This window comes from Erinaceus europaeus, chromosome 12, assembly GCF_950295315.1.
Source record: "Erinaceus europaeus chromosome 12, mEriEur2.1, whole genome shotgun sequence".
NCBI classification, from domain to species: domain Eukaryota; kingdom Metazoa; phylum Chordata; class Mammalia; order Eulipotyphla; family Erinaceidae; genus Erinaceus; species Erinaceus europaeus.
In genome coordinates, this window is record NC_080173.1 from 55,855,505 (window position 1) to 55,870,545 (window position 15,041).

At 42.7% G+C, this 15,041-nt stretch overlaps 1 non-coding gene across 1 annotated transcript; it reads right to left on the bottom strand.

Annotated features, from left to right (window-relative positions):
• Nucleotides 1-14,594: 14,594 nt before the first annotated feature.
• Nucleotides 14,595-14,725, bottom strand: LOC132542315 (small nucleolar RNA SNORA44). Its single transcript, XR_009553403.1, has one exon. It is a non-coding gene; the product is annotated as a small nucleolar RNA SNORA44 (small nucleolar RNA).
• Nucleotides 14,726-15,041: the final 316 nt, after the last annotated feature.

Genomic DNA, 15,041 nt, shown 5'->3' on the forward strand with positions numbered 1-15,041 from the left:
GGGAAGACAGAGAGGAGAAGAGAAAGACACCTGCTGATTTGCTTCACCGCTTGCGAACCAACCTCCCTGTAGATGGGGAGCTGGGGGCTCAAACCGGGATCCTTACACCTGTCCTTGTGCTTCATGCCACCTGTGCTTAACCCGCTGTGCTACTGCCCAGGCCCCTATTTATCTATTTATTGGTGTAGATAGAGAAAAATTGATAGGGGAAAGGAGATGAGAGAGAGAGAGAGAAATGGAAAGAGAGAGAGAGAAACCTGCAGCACTACTTCACTGTGAAGCTTCCTCACTGAAGTTGGGGACTGGGGGCTTCAAGTGGGGTCCTTCTGCATTGTAACATGGGTGCTCTACCAGGTGTGTCACTGCCCATCCCCCATAAATAAATAATTACTTTTTTATATTTAGTTATATTCCCTTTTGTTGCCCTTGTTTTTTATTGTTGTTGTTATTGTTATCATCGTTGTTGGATAGGACAGAGAAATGGAGAGAAGAGGGGAAGACAGAGAGGGGGAGAGAAAGATAGACACCTGCAGACCTGCTTCACTGCCTGTGAAGCGACTCCCCTGCAGGTGGGGAGCCAGGGGCTCGAACCAGGATCCTTAAGCCGGTCCTTGCGCTTTGCACCACCTGTGGTTAACCCACTGAGCTACCACCCAACTCCCAAATAAATTATTTTTTAAGGAAAGAAAAAGAACTGTGAGCTTGAAGAATCAGGAGCTAGCTCACCTAGTCTAGTAGAGAGCACCCTTTAACAATCAAGAGGACTGATACTAAAGCCCCTGGTACCACATGGGAGTGCCAGGCACAAGGGAAGCTTCACAAATGGGCGACCAGTAATGTGGCATTCTCCTCTCCTCTCCTCTCCTCTCCTCTCCTCTCCTCTCCTCTCCTCTCCTCTCCTCTCCTCTCCTCTCCTCTCCTCTCCTCTCCTCTCCTCTCCTCTCCCTCTTCTCCTCTCCTCTCCTCTCTTCTCCTCTCTTCTCCTCTCTTTTCCTCTCCTCCCCTCCCCTCTCCTCCCCTCCCTTCCCCTTTCTCCCTCACTCTTTTACACTGAAAATAAAAAGGGGAGAGGGGGGCTGCCAGTAGCTCTGCAAATTAAGCGCACATGGCGCAAAACACAAGGACCAGTGTATGGATCCTTGTTCGAGCCCCCGGCTCCTCACTTGCAGAGGAGTCCCTTCACAAGCTGTGAAGCAGATCAACAGGTGTCTTCCTCTCTCCCTCTCTGTCTTCCCCTCCTCTCTCCATTTCTCTCTGTCCTATCCAACAACAATGACATCAATAATAACTACAACAATAAAACAACTAGGGCAACAAAAGGGAATAAATATATATTTTTTAAAAATCTTTAGGGACCGGGTGGTAGCACAACTGGTTGAGTGCACATATTACAATGGCACAAAGACCCATGTTCAAGTCCCCAATTCCCACCTGCAGGGGCAAGGCTTCGCCAGTAGTGAAGCAGTGCTGCAGGTAGGTGTCTCTCTGTTTCTCCCTCTCTATCTACCCCCCTTCTCGATTTCTGGCCATTTCTAGCCAACAAATAAATAGAGATAATTTAAAAAAATAAATTCTCAATAAATAACTTTTATAATCTTTTAAAAAGAAAAAGAAAATTCCCAGCACCCGTCTTTAACCTCAAGGGCAAAAGTGATTATTAAAGACAAAGAGTCATTCAGGGAAATAGCTCTTGTTGTGAATTTTATAAGAAATGTTTACTCTTGATTCCTAAAAGGAAGGAAATTCCATTTTAAGAGATCCTTGGCCCTTGCAAAAAAAATTGTGGGGATGGTAATGAGAGCAGCAGAGGGGAGGAGCTGATGGAAGCAGGAAGGGAGAGGTTTCTTCCTAAGCACAATAACTATAATCAGTAGAAGACTGAAATTACTAGTCCTGTTGTTTGTCTAGCCTTCTGGAACTCACAGTTATTTCTGTGTGAATAAAATTCTCAAATTTCACAAACTCCATTTTCCTATATGAAGAGAGAGGGTCTCTGACAACGCAAGAGAAAAGAGGGCTCCCAGTGTGTACCCACCCCTACTTAGAGAAGAATGAAAGGAGAAATTATTTCATCACCCCATACAAGCTAGGGATTGTGTTGGGGAGACAGTCTGGCTATGGATTTGGGCATTTCTTACACAGTGCCAGAGGACTTTTCTAAGTCTCCAGTTTGTCTTTGGAAAGCCTTTTCATAAAGGTGTCAGGACTAGATGAGTAAATGTATTCAGGCTGAAGTTGCACAAAGGTCTCTGGACAGTAGAGTGGCTATTTCCCTCCTAGGTGTCTAGACTTTTGGACTATCAGAAATTACTTCTGAGATAAGGAGGCTGAAAATATGGCTAGAGCAAGAAGTTGCTTTGATGGGTCCAAAGGATATTTGTCAAGTTTTTGTTTGGTTCTATTTTCTTTTTCTTTTTCTTTTTCTTTTTCTTTATTCTTTGCCTCCAGGGTTATTGCTGGGGCTCAGTGCCCAAATCCACTGCTCCTGGAAGCTATTTTTTCCCTTTTGTTGCCCTTGTTTTATTGTTGTTGTGGTTATTATTATTTTTATTGTTATTATTGTTGGATAGGACAGAGTGACATGGAGAGAGGAGAGGAAGACAGAGGGGGGAAAGAAAGACAGACACCTGCAGACCTGCTTCACCACCTGTGAAGCGACTCCCCTGCAGGTGGGGAGCTGGGGGCTCAAACTGGGATACTTAGGCAGGTTCTTGCACTTGACGCCATGTGTGCTTAATCCACTGAGCTACCGCCCAACCCCTTGGTTCTATTTTCTTTGACCTGGGGTGAGTGGACGAAAAGTCACTCCATCACTCACCTCTCAGTATACTTTTTACACATAGAACTAAACTTCACTCTGTAAATTAAAGACAGAGTGAAGTTTAGTTAAATTATTTCAAAACAGTGGGTTGCTTTTAAAAAAGGGAAGTTGATGAGATAGCTCACCTAGTAGGATGCCAGCCTGCCATGCACTTAACCCAGTAATCCATTAATCTCATGTAGCATACTATATGAGAGGCAGATGTCTGTCTGTCTGTCTGTCTCTCTCTCTCTCCCCCTCTCCCTCTCCCTCTCCCCCCTCTCTCTCTTTCCCTCCCTCCCTCCCTCTCTCCCTCCCTGCCCACCTGCTGAAAAAAGTTGTCCTAGAGTGGTGGAATCAATATGTTCAAGAATACCGTGTTGAAAACAGAGATGTGGTCCAGGAGGTAACACAGTGAATAAAGCACTGAACTCTCAAGCATCAGGTCCCAAGTTCAATCCCCAGAAGCACATGTACTAGAGTGATGCTCTGATTCTCTTTCTCCTCCTATGTCTCTCATTAATAAATAAATGAAATCTTTTTTTAAAATCACCTTATCAGGGCTGAGGAGATAGCATAATGGTTATGCAAACAGGCTCTTATCCCTGAAGCTCTGAGGTCCCAAATTCAATCCCCAGCCCCACCATAAGCCAGAGCTGAGCAGTGCTCCGGTCTTGTTCTTTGTGTCTTTCTCTGTATCACTTTATTCAGTAAAATATAATAAAATAAAATCTATTTTTAAAAATCACCATATCCCCCAGGTATCACTATTAGGTGGTAGCTCACCTAATAGTGCACATATGCTTTCTACTATGTGCATGAGCCAGATGCAAGACCCTGGTCCCCTCCCGCAGTCAGGAAACTTCATGAGCGTGGAACGGTGCTGCAAGTGTCTCTCCTTTTCTCTGGCTGTCTCTGGCTGTAGATCTTCACCATCTGTCAAAACAGAAAAAAGAAAAATAAAGAAAAAAATGACAACATGAAGCAGTAAAGTTATGTAGGCACTGAGCCCCAGCAATAACCTGGTGGTGTCAAAATTATAGTAAATTAAATAAATAAATAAATAATAAATCTGTTTACCAGGAAGTTTTTGTTGCTGTCCATGTGAGAGGAAGCAGCGCAAGGCACCTGTCTTTTCTGGAGTAAATGAAAATCCAGTGAAACTCTTTAGTGAAAGATTTGAACATTCACCCTACTTCATTTTAGTCCCCGAAGTAAATTGAACAAAGTATAGTATGGATTCAAATTTTTTTTTTTTTTGGTTTAGATTAGTTGTGCCAGTAGTACATTTTTCAAGAACTATGTCTTCTAATATTGCTTTCCTGATTTCTGGCTTCCTGTGAGTTTTTTTTTTTTTCCCTCCTCCAGGGTTATTGCTGGGCTTGGTGCCTGCACCATGAATCCACCGCTCCTGGAGGCCATTTTTTCCCCCTTTTGTTGCCCTTGTTGTAGCTTCGTTGTGGCTATTATTATTGCCCTTGTTGACGCAATTCGTTGTTGGATAGGACAGAGAGAAATGGAGAGAGGAGGGGAAGACAGAGAAGGGGAGAGAAAGATAGACACCTGCAGACCTGCTTCACCGCCTGTGAAGCGACTCCCTTGCAGGTGGGGAGCCGGGGGCTTGAACCGGGATCCTTACGCCAGTCCCTGCGCTTTGCGCCACATGCGCTTAACCCACTGCGCCACCGCCCGACCCCCTGGATTCAAATTTTTAGGAACCCTCAGACTGCAGAGCTCATTTCCAAAAAAAAAAAAAAGTCTCTTAAATAGATTTCAATGGGAATGACATTGAAAATCCATTCTAGTTTAGGAATTAATTTTGACACACTTTTTCACACGTGTGCTCAAAAACAGTTAAAGAGAAGCAACTGTCAGGGTCAACAAAATAGCTCACTTGGATAGAGCACCTGCCATAGTCACCACCCAGGTTCCAGCCCATCCCCCACTGTCCTGGAAAATATTTCAGTGCTGTGGTATCTTTCCATTTCTTTATCTCTCTGCCTCTGTCTCACTCTGTCTGAAAAAGCCAGCCCAGAGCACTGGAAGCTCTGGTAATAACAAAAAAGAAGAAGATGTTTAGCATTTCCAAATTCCAGTTATATGCATATACAATTTGGAGGGAAGATCTCAATTACTCAAAACATTCACCATCTTTAAGAATTCAGCGTAGGGTGGTCCGGGAGGTGGCGCAGTGATAAGGCTTTGGACTCTCAAGCATGAGGCCCTGGGTTCAATCCCCGGCAGCACATGTGCCAGAGTGATGTCTGGTTCTTTCTCTCTCCTCCTATCTTTCTCATTAATAAATAAATAAAATCTTAAAAAAAAAAAAAAAAGAATTCAGTGTAGGGAGCCAGAGGGTGCTGCACCCAGTTGAGCACACACATTACCATGCATTACCTGGGTTTGAGTCCCCACTCCCCACCTGCAGCTTCATATTTTTCTCCCCCTCCTTATATTACCCTTGCCTCTCAATTTTTCTCTGTCCTATCAAATAAAATAGGAAAGAAGGGAGCGATGAAGGAAGGGAGAATAAAAAGGGGGAAAAAACACCTCAGAGAGTTACACAGGACAAAGAAGCTTTGTTTAACTCGCTATACAATTTTAGCAGACCCGTAGCAAAAAAAAAAAAAAGAAAGAAAAAGAAAACATCTCAGTGTGGGCCAGGTGGTGGCACACACCTGCTTGAGAGCATATGTATGTTACAATGCTTAAGGACCAGGGTTCAAGCTCCCAGTCCCTACCTGTAGGGGGAAAACTTTGCAAGTGGCAAAGCAATGCTGCAGGGTCTATCCAACTCTCTCCCTCTCGATTTCTGGCTGTCTCTATCCAATAAATAAATAAAATCAACAATAATATAAAAACTCAATGTCATTTAGCCAACAGTTGCTGTCTGTTCGGTGCTGGGTCCAAGGTGAAGGTGCAAGGACAAGGAAATATGAATCAAGCACAATACTTCCCTTCAAGACAAGTAAACTGGGAAGCGCACACCATATGAAAATCTAAACACCAGGACCAGGGCTGGTGCACCCAGTAGCATGCACAAGTTAGATGGTCAAGGGCCTGGGTTCAAGCACTTTGTGTCCCTGAAAGTGGAAATGTTTTATGAGCTTCGAATCAGTGCTATAGTTCTCTCTCCCTCTCTTCCTCTCGCCCTCTATGTCCCTTTTCCTTCTCAATTTCTCTTTGTCTCTGTTCAAAATTAAAATACATATGTATACGTGTGTGTGTGTGTGTGTGTGTGTGTGTGTGTGTGTAGACAGACTCGAAACATCTACAAGCTGAAAAGGTGGTAAAGAAGAAAGAACTTTAACTCTGGAAGTTATTTAGGTGAAGCCTCCTAGACAATTTTTCTAAACGGAAAGTATCTCGGAGGCCCAGCAGCAGCACAACAGGTTAAGCGCACATGCGCAAAGCACAAGAACTAGTGTAAGGATCCCGGTTAGAGCCCCCGGCTCCCCACCTGCAGGGGGGTCGCTTCACCGGCAGTGAAGAAGGTCTGCGGGTGTCTGTCTTTCTCTCCCCGTCTCCCCTCTCTCTCGATTTCTCTCTGTCCTATCCAAAGACAACAACAGCAATGACAACAATAATAACTACTACAAGGGTAATAACAAGGGCAACAAAATGGGAAAAATGGCCTCCAGGAGTAGTGGATTCGTGTAGTGCAGGCACCGAGCCCCAGCAATAACTCTGGAGGCAAAAAAAAAAAAAAGAAAAAAAAAAGAAAAAAAGGAAGGTATCTCCATGGAGGTTTGGTTTAAGAGTTAATTCACAGCAAGATTCGGGTAAACAGAGAAATATGATTTATTTGTTTTGTCTAAACTCAATCTGGCCTACTTCCTGAGACTTCAGTCACAGAACAGAACTACTTCAAAGGAAAGCTTGGCCTAATGAAATTATTGAAACAGTCATGTGCAGTCTCTCTTAGATAAGCATGCTAAGTCTTTGAGCTAACCTCTCCAACTCCTTCCTGTTTTCCCGTTAAAAATATTTAGTGGGGCTGTGAAATAGCTCACTTGGATAGTGTGCTGCTTTTCTGCATAACTCCAGGTTCAAACTTGGCCTCTACCGCTTTGAAGGAAGCTTAGGTGCTGTGGTCTCTTTCTCTCTCTCTTTCTCCCATCTCTCTGTCTCTATGTGAAAATACATTTAGAGTGTGTGATTGGGAAGATAGCTAAACTGGGAGAGTTGGGGACTCTCATCCCTGAGGCTACTGATGCCTTTTGTGCTGGAGTGGATCCATAGCTTCTCTCTCTCTCTCTTTTAGTGGAAGACTATATAATATAAAATAAATAAAAATAAATCATTTAAAAAGTTTGATTTATTAATGAAAATGGGGGAGGGGAGAGAGAGAACCAGAGCATCACTCTGGCATGTGTGATGCCAGGGATTGAACTGAGGACCTCATGCTTGAGAGTCCAAAGTATCCATTGCATCACCACCCAGGCTGCAAAATAATTTTTTTTTTTATTTGAAGGGTATTTAAAGCATGGGAGGAAAGTGTGTATTCTGCCACTTAGTAGCAGTGAAGAGAGGTTTGTGGGGTTTTTGAATCCATACAGTGATCTTTATTCTCTGTCCTTTGCTCTTTCTTTTTTTTTTTTAATTTTTATTATCTTTATTTATCAGATAGAGACAGCCAGAAATTGAGAGGAAGGGAGAGATAGAAAGGGAGAGAGACAGAGAGACATCTGCAGCCTTGCTTCACCACTTGTGAAGCTTTTTGCTTACAGGTGGGGACTGAGGGCTTGAATTGGGTCCTTGCACATTAGAATGTGCACACTTAACCAGGTGTGCCACCACCAGCCCCCCTTTGCGCTCCTTCTTATTTGCCTGGCTTCTGGAAGTTCAGCTGGTCCTCTAAGCTGAAGGTTGAAGTTATTGGAACTCAGGATCTTTTTTTTTTTTTTTTTTTATAATCCTTCCCAGCCAAACTCAGCCTCTAACATTATGTGATATATGTCTGAAGTCTGTCTGGTAGTGACCTTTCTGCTTCAATGACATGAGAGACACCTGCTGCCATCATCTACCCCATCTGAGTTCCCAGGTCTTCAGGGCAGCATCTTTTCTTACCAAAGAAGAGAGAGGAGTAGGACCTTCAAAGCTACTGTCATCATTCAAAACACCTCATAGCAGGGGAGGGGAAGTGTAGGCTGGGGCTTCACTGCTATGGGCAGATTTCTTTCAGATAGAAAGAAAGAGATTGGGGACCAGGCAATGGGACCAGGCAATGGTGCACCCAGTTAAGTGCACAAAATACTAGACACAAGGACCCACACAAGGATTTGGGTTCGAGCCCTAAAATCCCCACCTGCAGAGGGGATATTTCACAAGTGATGAAGCAGGTCTGTGGGTGTTTATCTCCCTCTCTCCCTCTGTATCTCCCCCTCCCAAGTTCTCTCTGTCCTAGCCAATAAAATAGCAAAAAAAAAAGGGGGGGGAGGCTGCCAAGAGCAGCAGATTTGTAGTGTTGGGACTGAGCCCCAGCTGTAACCCTGGGGGCAAAAAAGAAAGAGAGAAAGAGGGAAGAAAGGAAAGAGAAGAAGTGAGAGGAAAACACTATAACTCCAAAACTTGCCCAGTTAGGTGGGGACCAGACTCACTGGGTTGCACACATGGTAAAGCATGTGCCTTCCCAAGGAGTGGGGAGATAGCAAGAAGACTTTCATGCTTGAGGTTCTGAGGGCCCAGGTTCAAGCCCCAAACACTACAATAATCCAGAGCTGAGTAGTGTTATAAGTAATAATAATAATAAAATAAAATCCCAGTGCACAAGGAGCTGGGTTCAAACCCCTGCCCCCACCTGCATGGAGAAAGCTTCACTGTGGCATAACAATGTTGCAAGTGTCTCTCTGTCTCTCTTCCTCTATATCCCCCTCTTCCTTCTGAATTTCTCTCTGTCTCTATCCAATAATATTAAAAGGACCAGAATACAGTACTTTATTCAATGTGCCATCTAGTGGACCACCTGAATTTATTTTTAACACAGTGTCCTTGCTCAGGATCAAACTCAGGGCCTCACACATGCAGCACATGGCATCTCTACAATTGAGCCACCTCCCTGGCCCATGATTTTGAATTATAGAAAAAAAATTTAAAGTTTATTTACTTTAATGAAAGAGATAAAGAGAAACCAGAACACTGTTCAGCTCTGGTTTACATCTGCTCAGTGGATTGTGCTTGGGAGCCTCAGGTATGAAAGTTAAATTTATTTATTTATTTTTTACCAGAGCACTGCTCAGCTCTGGCTTAAGGTAGAACCTGGGATTTTGGAGCTTCAGGCATGAGAGTCTCTTTGCATAACCATTATACTATCTACCCTCCGCCCTGAAAGTTAAAATTTTTATAAAGCAATAAAGAATATATCCTGAGGGAGTCGGGCTGTAGTGCAGCGGGCTAAGCGCAGGTGGCGCAAAGCACAAGGACCGGCATAAGGATCCCGGTTCGAACCCCGGCTCCCCACCTGCAGGGGAGTCGCTTCACAGGCGGTGAAGCAGGTCTGCAGGTGTCTATCTTTCTCTCCTCCTCTCTGTCTTCCCCTCCCTCTCTCCATTTCTCTCTGTCCTATCCAACAACGACAACAACAATAATAACTACAACAATAAAACAACAAGGGCAACAAAAGGGAATAAATAAATAAAATAAATATAAAAAAATTATAAAAAAAATAATATATCCTGAGTCTTGATTTCTGCTGATTTGATAATGAACTTACATGAAACATCAATATTGTTAAATTGAACACCAGCTAATATCATATCATTAGACTTTTGATTTAGGAATTTGGAAAATTGGAGACCAAATAGGGTCCTGAACTGAGAGTTCAGAGCTCAGGATACTAGTTCCAACACAGAACTTTTCACATGACTATCAATGATTCCTCCAGTGTAAAATGAGAGACCTGGACTCCATCCTGCTGTCTGGCTAAGAGTCTCATAAAACAGAAAGGAGCAGCCCTCCCTGGGAGATACCAGCACTGTGACAGAAAGAAGGAGCAGGGAGTTGGGCTATCTACCCTACCCCAGTAAATCTTTATAAAAATGAAAGACAAAATTATAATTTGACATAGATGGGGGTCGGGTGGTGGAGTAGTGGGTTAAGCCCATGTGGCGCAAAGTGCAGGGACCGGCTTAAGGATCCCGGTTCGAGCCCCTGGCTCCCCACTTGCAGGGGAGTCGCTTCACAGGCGGTGAAGCAGGTCTGCAGGTGTCTGTCTTTCTCTCCCCCTCTCTGTCTTCCCCTTCTCTCTCCATTTCTCTCTGTCCTATCCAACAACAAACAACGTCAACGATGGCAATAATAATAACCACAAGGAGGCTACAACAACAAGGGCAGCAAAAGGGGAAAAAAATGGCCTCCAGGAGCAGTGGATTCATGGTGCAGGCACCGAGCCCAGCAATAACCCTGGAGGAAAAAAAATTTAAAAAAATATATATATATAATTTGACATAGAGTGGATCTTGTCTTAATAAAAATTTACTACCTTTGGAGAATGCCAGGAACCTAGCCCCAGGTTGCCACATCAGTAGGAAGATGAATGACTATTTCAAAAAAACTATGCAAGTTTGATCACTTTGCAAATACTAAAATGTAACTACAGATGTGTTGTGAACATTGATCTCTATTCCTCATAATGTACAAAAGGTCAGCTCTGAGAACAGAGTCGGTCCACACGCAGACAGCAGGATATGAACACACTAAGGCACAATAATAATAGACTGTTGACTATGTTTTCTATTTAGGGTCTACAGCTAATCCGAAATAAGACAGAAAAACAGGGTCCAGTTGGGAATAAGGTGCGGCATATCATCAGAAGGGAAACAATTCACAGAACCTCCATGACCTTTGTCTCTTTTTCCCTCCACATATTCATGTATGAAAATGACTCAGCTCTAACACCAGTGGCCTATTTTTAGTAGGGGCAACAGCGCCTGTTGTAAACCTAAGCATACTCACCACTGCCAATTGACAGCCTCACACATCAGAAGCAAGGAACAGATACTCATTTATTCAATTCAATTTGGTATGTGTGACTCAAGAGGCACCAGTGTGTCTGGCTCTTTCAGGATTTATTTGCTCCTTCTTCTTCTTCTTTTTTTTTAATATGTATTTTTATTTTTTAATATATTTTCTCTTTTGTTGCCCTTGATTTTTGTTGTTGTTATAGTTATTATTGTTTTATTTCTTTATTGGGGAACTAATGTTTTACATTCAACAATAGTACAATAGTTTGTACATGCATAACATTTCCCAGTTGTAGTTATTATTGTTGTTAGGACAGAGAGAAATGAAAAGAGGAGGGGAAGAGAAAGATATGACACCTGCAGACCTGCTTCGTCGCCTGTGAAGCTACTTCCCTTCAGGTGGAGAGCCAGGGGCTCGAACCGGGATCCTTATGCCAGTCTTTGCACTTCGAGCCACGTGTGCTTAACCCACTGTGCTTCCGCCCAACTCCCTACTCCTTTTTTTCTGTCACAGTGCTGGTATCTCCCAGGGAGGGCTGCTCCTTTCTGTTTTATGAGACTCTTAGCCAGACAGCAGGATGGAGTCCAGGTCTCTCATTTTACACTGGAGGAATCATTGATAGTCATGTGAAAAGTTCTGTGTTGGAACTAGTATCCTGAGCTCTGAACTCTCAGTTCAGGACCCTATTTGGTCTCCAATTTTCCAAATTCCTAAGTCAAAAGTCTAATGATACGATATTAGCTGCTGTTCAATTTAATAATATCGATGTTTCATGTAAGATAATACCATTCTGTTGTTCATTATCAAATCAGCAGAAATCAAGACTCAGGATATATTCTTTATTGCTTTATAAAAATTTAACTTTCAGGGTGGAGGGTAGATAGTATAATGGTTATGCAAAGAGACTCGCATGCCTGAAGCTCCAAAATCCCAGGTTCTACCTTAAGCCAGAGCTGAGCAGTGCTCTGGTAAAAAATAAATAAATAAATTTAACTTTCATACCTGAGGCTCCCAAGCACAATCCACTGAGCAGATGTAAACCAGAGCTGAACAGTGTTCTGGTTTCTCTTTATCTCTTTCATTAAAGTAAATAAACTTTAAATTTTTTTTCTATAATTCAAAATCATGGGCCAGGGAGGTGGCTCAATTGTAGAGATGCCATGTGTTGCATGTGTGAGGCCCTGAGTTTGATCCTGAGCAGGACACTGTATTAAAAATAAATTCAGGGGGCCGGGTGGTGGCCCACCTGTTTGAGTGCACATGTTACAGCACTCAGGGACCCGGGTTCAAGCTCCTGGTTCCCACCTGCAGGGGGAAAGCTTTGCAAGTGGTGAAGCAGGGCTGCAGGTGTCTCTCTTTCTCTCTCCCTCTCTATCTCCCCTACCCTCTCAATTTCTGGCTGTCTCTATCCAATAAAGACAATTTAAATTTTTTTTTAATTTTAAAAATGTTAAAAAAATTAAAAAATAAAATAAGATAAAATAAATTCAAGTGGTCCACTAGGTGGCGCAATGAATAAAGTACTGTATTCTCAAGCATGAGGTCCCAAGTTCAATCCCCCGCAGCACATGTACCAGAGTGATAGCTGGTTCTTTCTCTCTCTCCTCTGATTTTTCTCATTAATAAATAAATAAAATCTTAAAAATAAATAAAAATAAATAAATTTAGTACCAGGCAGGCAGGTAGCATAATGGTTATACAAAAGATTATCATGTCTGAGGCTCTGAGGTCCCAGGTTCAATTTAGCGAGCCAACATAAACCACAGTTGGCAATGCTCTGGTAAATGAATAAATATAAGCAAATAAATATAAACAGAGTAATTAATTTAGCAATCTGGGAAGTCACATAGTGAATAAAGTGCTGGATGATCTCAAACATGAGGTACAAATTCAATCCCCAGTAGTGTATGTACCAGAGTGATGATCTGGTTCTCTTCTCTCTTCCTACTTTTCAAATAAATAAAGAAAGAAAGAAATATTTTTCTTTCTTTTTCAATAATAAGTAAAATAAATTCAAAATATTAACTAAACATAAAGCAATAAAAACAGTGAATGAGAGAATATAGGGCCAGCGGCCAGATGGTGGTGCATCTGGCTAAGCACACACATTACAGTGTGCAAGGACCCAGGTTCAAGCCCCTGGTCCCCACCTACAGGGGGAAAGCTTCACAAGTGTTGAAACAGAACTGCAGGTGTCTCTCTATCTCTTCCCCTCTCTATCTCCTCTATCTCTGTGTTTATACAATAATAAGTAAATAAATACATTTTTTAGAAAAGAATATAGGTATTAGTACCAGATTCTAAATTTGCTTTTGCCAATTACTAGCTGTGGCATATTTTTATTTTAACAACTTTTAAAAGCTTATTATTTATTGTATACATAGAAGAAAATCAAGAAGAAAGGGGGAGAAAGAGTGATCCAGGAGGTGTACAATGGATAAAAAACCAGATTCTCAAGCATGAGGTCCTGAGTTTGATCCCAAGCAGTACATGTACCAGGATGATGTCTGATTCTTTCTCTCTCTTCCTATCTTTCTTATTAATAAATAAATAATGGTAGCGCAGCGGGTTAAGCACCGGTGTAAGGATCCCGGTTCAAGCCCCTGGATCCTCACCTGCAGGGAAGTCGCTTCACTGGCGGTGAAGCAGGTCTGCAGGTGTCTATCTTTCTCTCCCCCTCTCTGTTTTCCCCCTCCTCTCTCCATTTCTCTCTGTCCTATCCAACATCGACAACATCAACAACAATAATAACTACAACAATAAAACAACAAGGGCAACAAAAGGGAATAAATAAATATTTTTAAAAAATAAAACCTTTAAGAGAGTGTAGGAAGTGGGGGAAGAGGGCGAGAGAGGTGCAGAGAGGGGGAGAGAAAGACAGACACCTGCAGACCTGCTTCACTGCCTGTGAAGCAACTCCCCTGCAGGTGGGGAGCAGGGCGCTCAAACGGGGATCCTGATGCCGGTCCTTGTGCTTTGCACCATGTGCGTTTAACCCGCTGTGCTACCGCCCGACTCCCAAGGCTCTTTTTATAATCTTTTCTTTTTTTCTTTCTTTTTTCCAGATAGAGGTGAAAACAGAAAAGGAGAGATACCTTAGCACCATCCCACCACTCGTGAGACTTCCCTGTGAAGGTACTACCATATGGTGACCAGGATGCTCAAACCTGGGTCCTCACTCTATTGGGTAAGTCATCTCACACCCTTTACCTCTTCACCCGAAACCTCCCTCCCCTTCACCTCCCAGCACACACCCTTCCACCTATAGGTCTTCTGTTTGATTTGTATTAAACTGTCCTTAATGAGATAGAATTCCAAGAATTACCTGAGGATTTGTTCAATGTCTGCCTTTATTCTAATGAAAGGGTGATTCTTGCTTTTAATAAGTCCAAGTTTAATTACAGAAACTTTTTTGGGGGGGTGTCTTTTTTTTTTTTTTTTTTTACAAATATATTTTATTTTTATCAACAAAGATGGGATGCTTGGGATCAGTCTTCAAGCCTTAAGACTACGGCCATTGTAGTCCCTGCCACTTTCCCTTCTCTCAGCTTGGTTCCTTTTGGTTCTCCTCCCACTCTTCTTGGGCAATGGAAGGTGGTTTGAGGTTACCTTTTCTGTATTGCAGAGTACATCCTAGGAGCAGATGAAGATTGCTTTACTGGTAACAGATCTTTCTAAAAAGCAAAACTCTAGCAATTGCTAGCAATTGGCCTGTCACAATCTTCAGTATTGACACTGCCAGGAAACCTGTTGAAGAAGTTAAAATTTCTTACACTCACTCCACCCGAAACTGGTGAAAATCAAAGAGAAAGTTATCAAAGCATATGTTGTGAAATATAGGAAAGTTGAGTGGCAGCTACAGGTATTATGCTGACCTGTGCTGTCAAAGTCTCTCCAGGTTATTCTTGCATGCAGTTGGAGATCCCATGGCTACCACCAGCCATAAACCTTGGGAACATGCTGGGGGGGGTGTCTTTTAAGACCACTCTCAGCTAGGCAACTTCTGAGAAATGGCTGCCTGCACAGGACAAGGAAGAGAACAGTCAAGCTGTAAGGCATGCCAACAAAAGGGCCAAGACAGGGTCATCTGACAGGAGGTAAAACACTCCAGAGAACAAGAACAGGATTAAACTCTAATTTAGGGATTACAGTGGAAGGTTAATGTCCAAGGTACATGTAGATAAACTGTACTGGGATAGACTGGGAAAAGAGGAAACAAGTTTGCCTGTGTACAACGTTAGCAAGAGGAAAGTGGAGACATTCCCTGCTCACAGAAGCC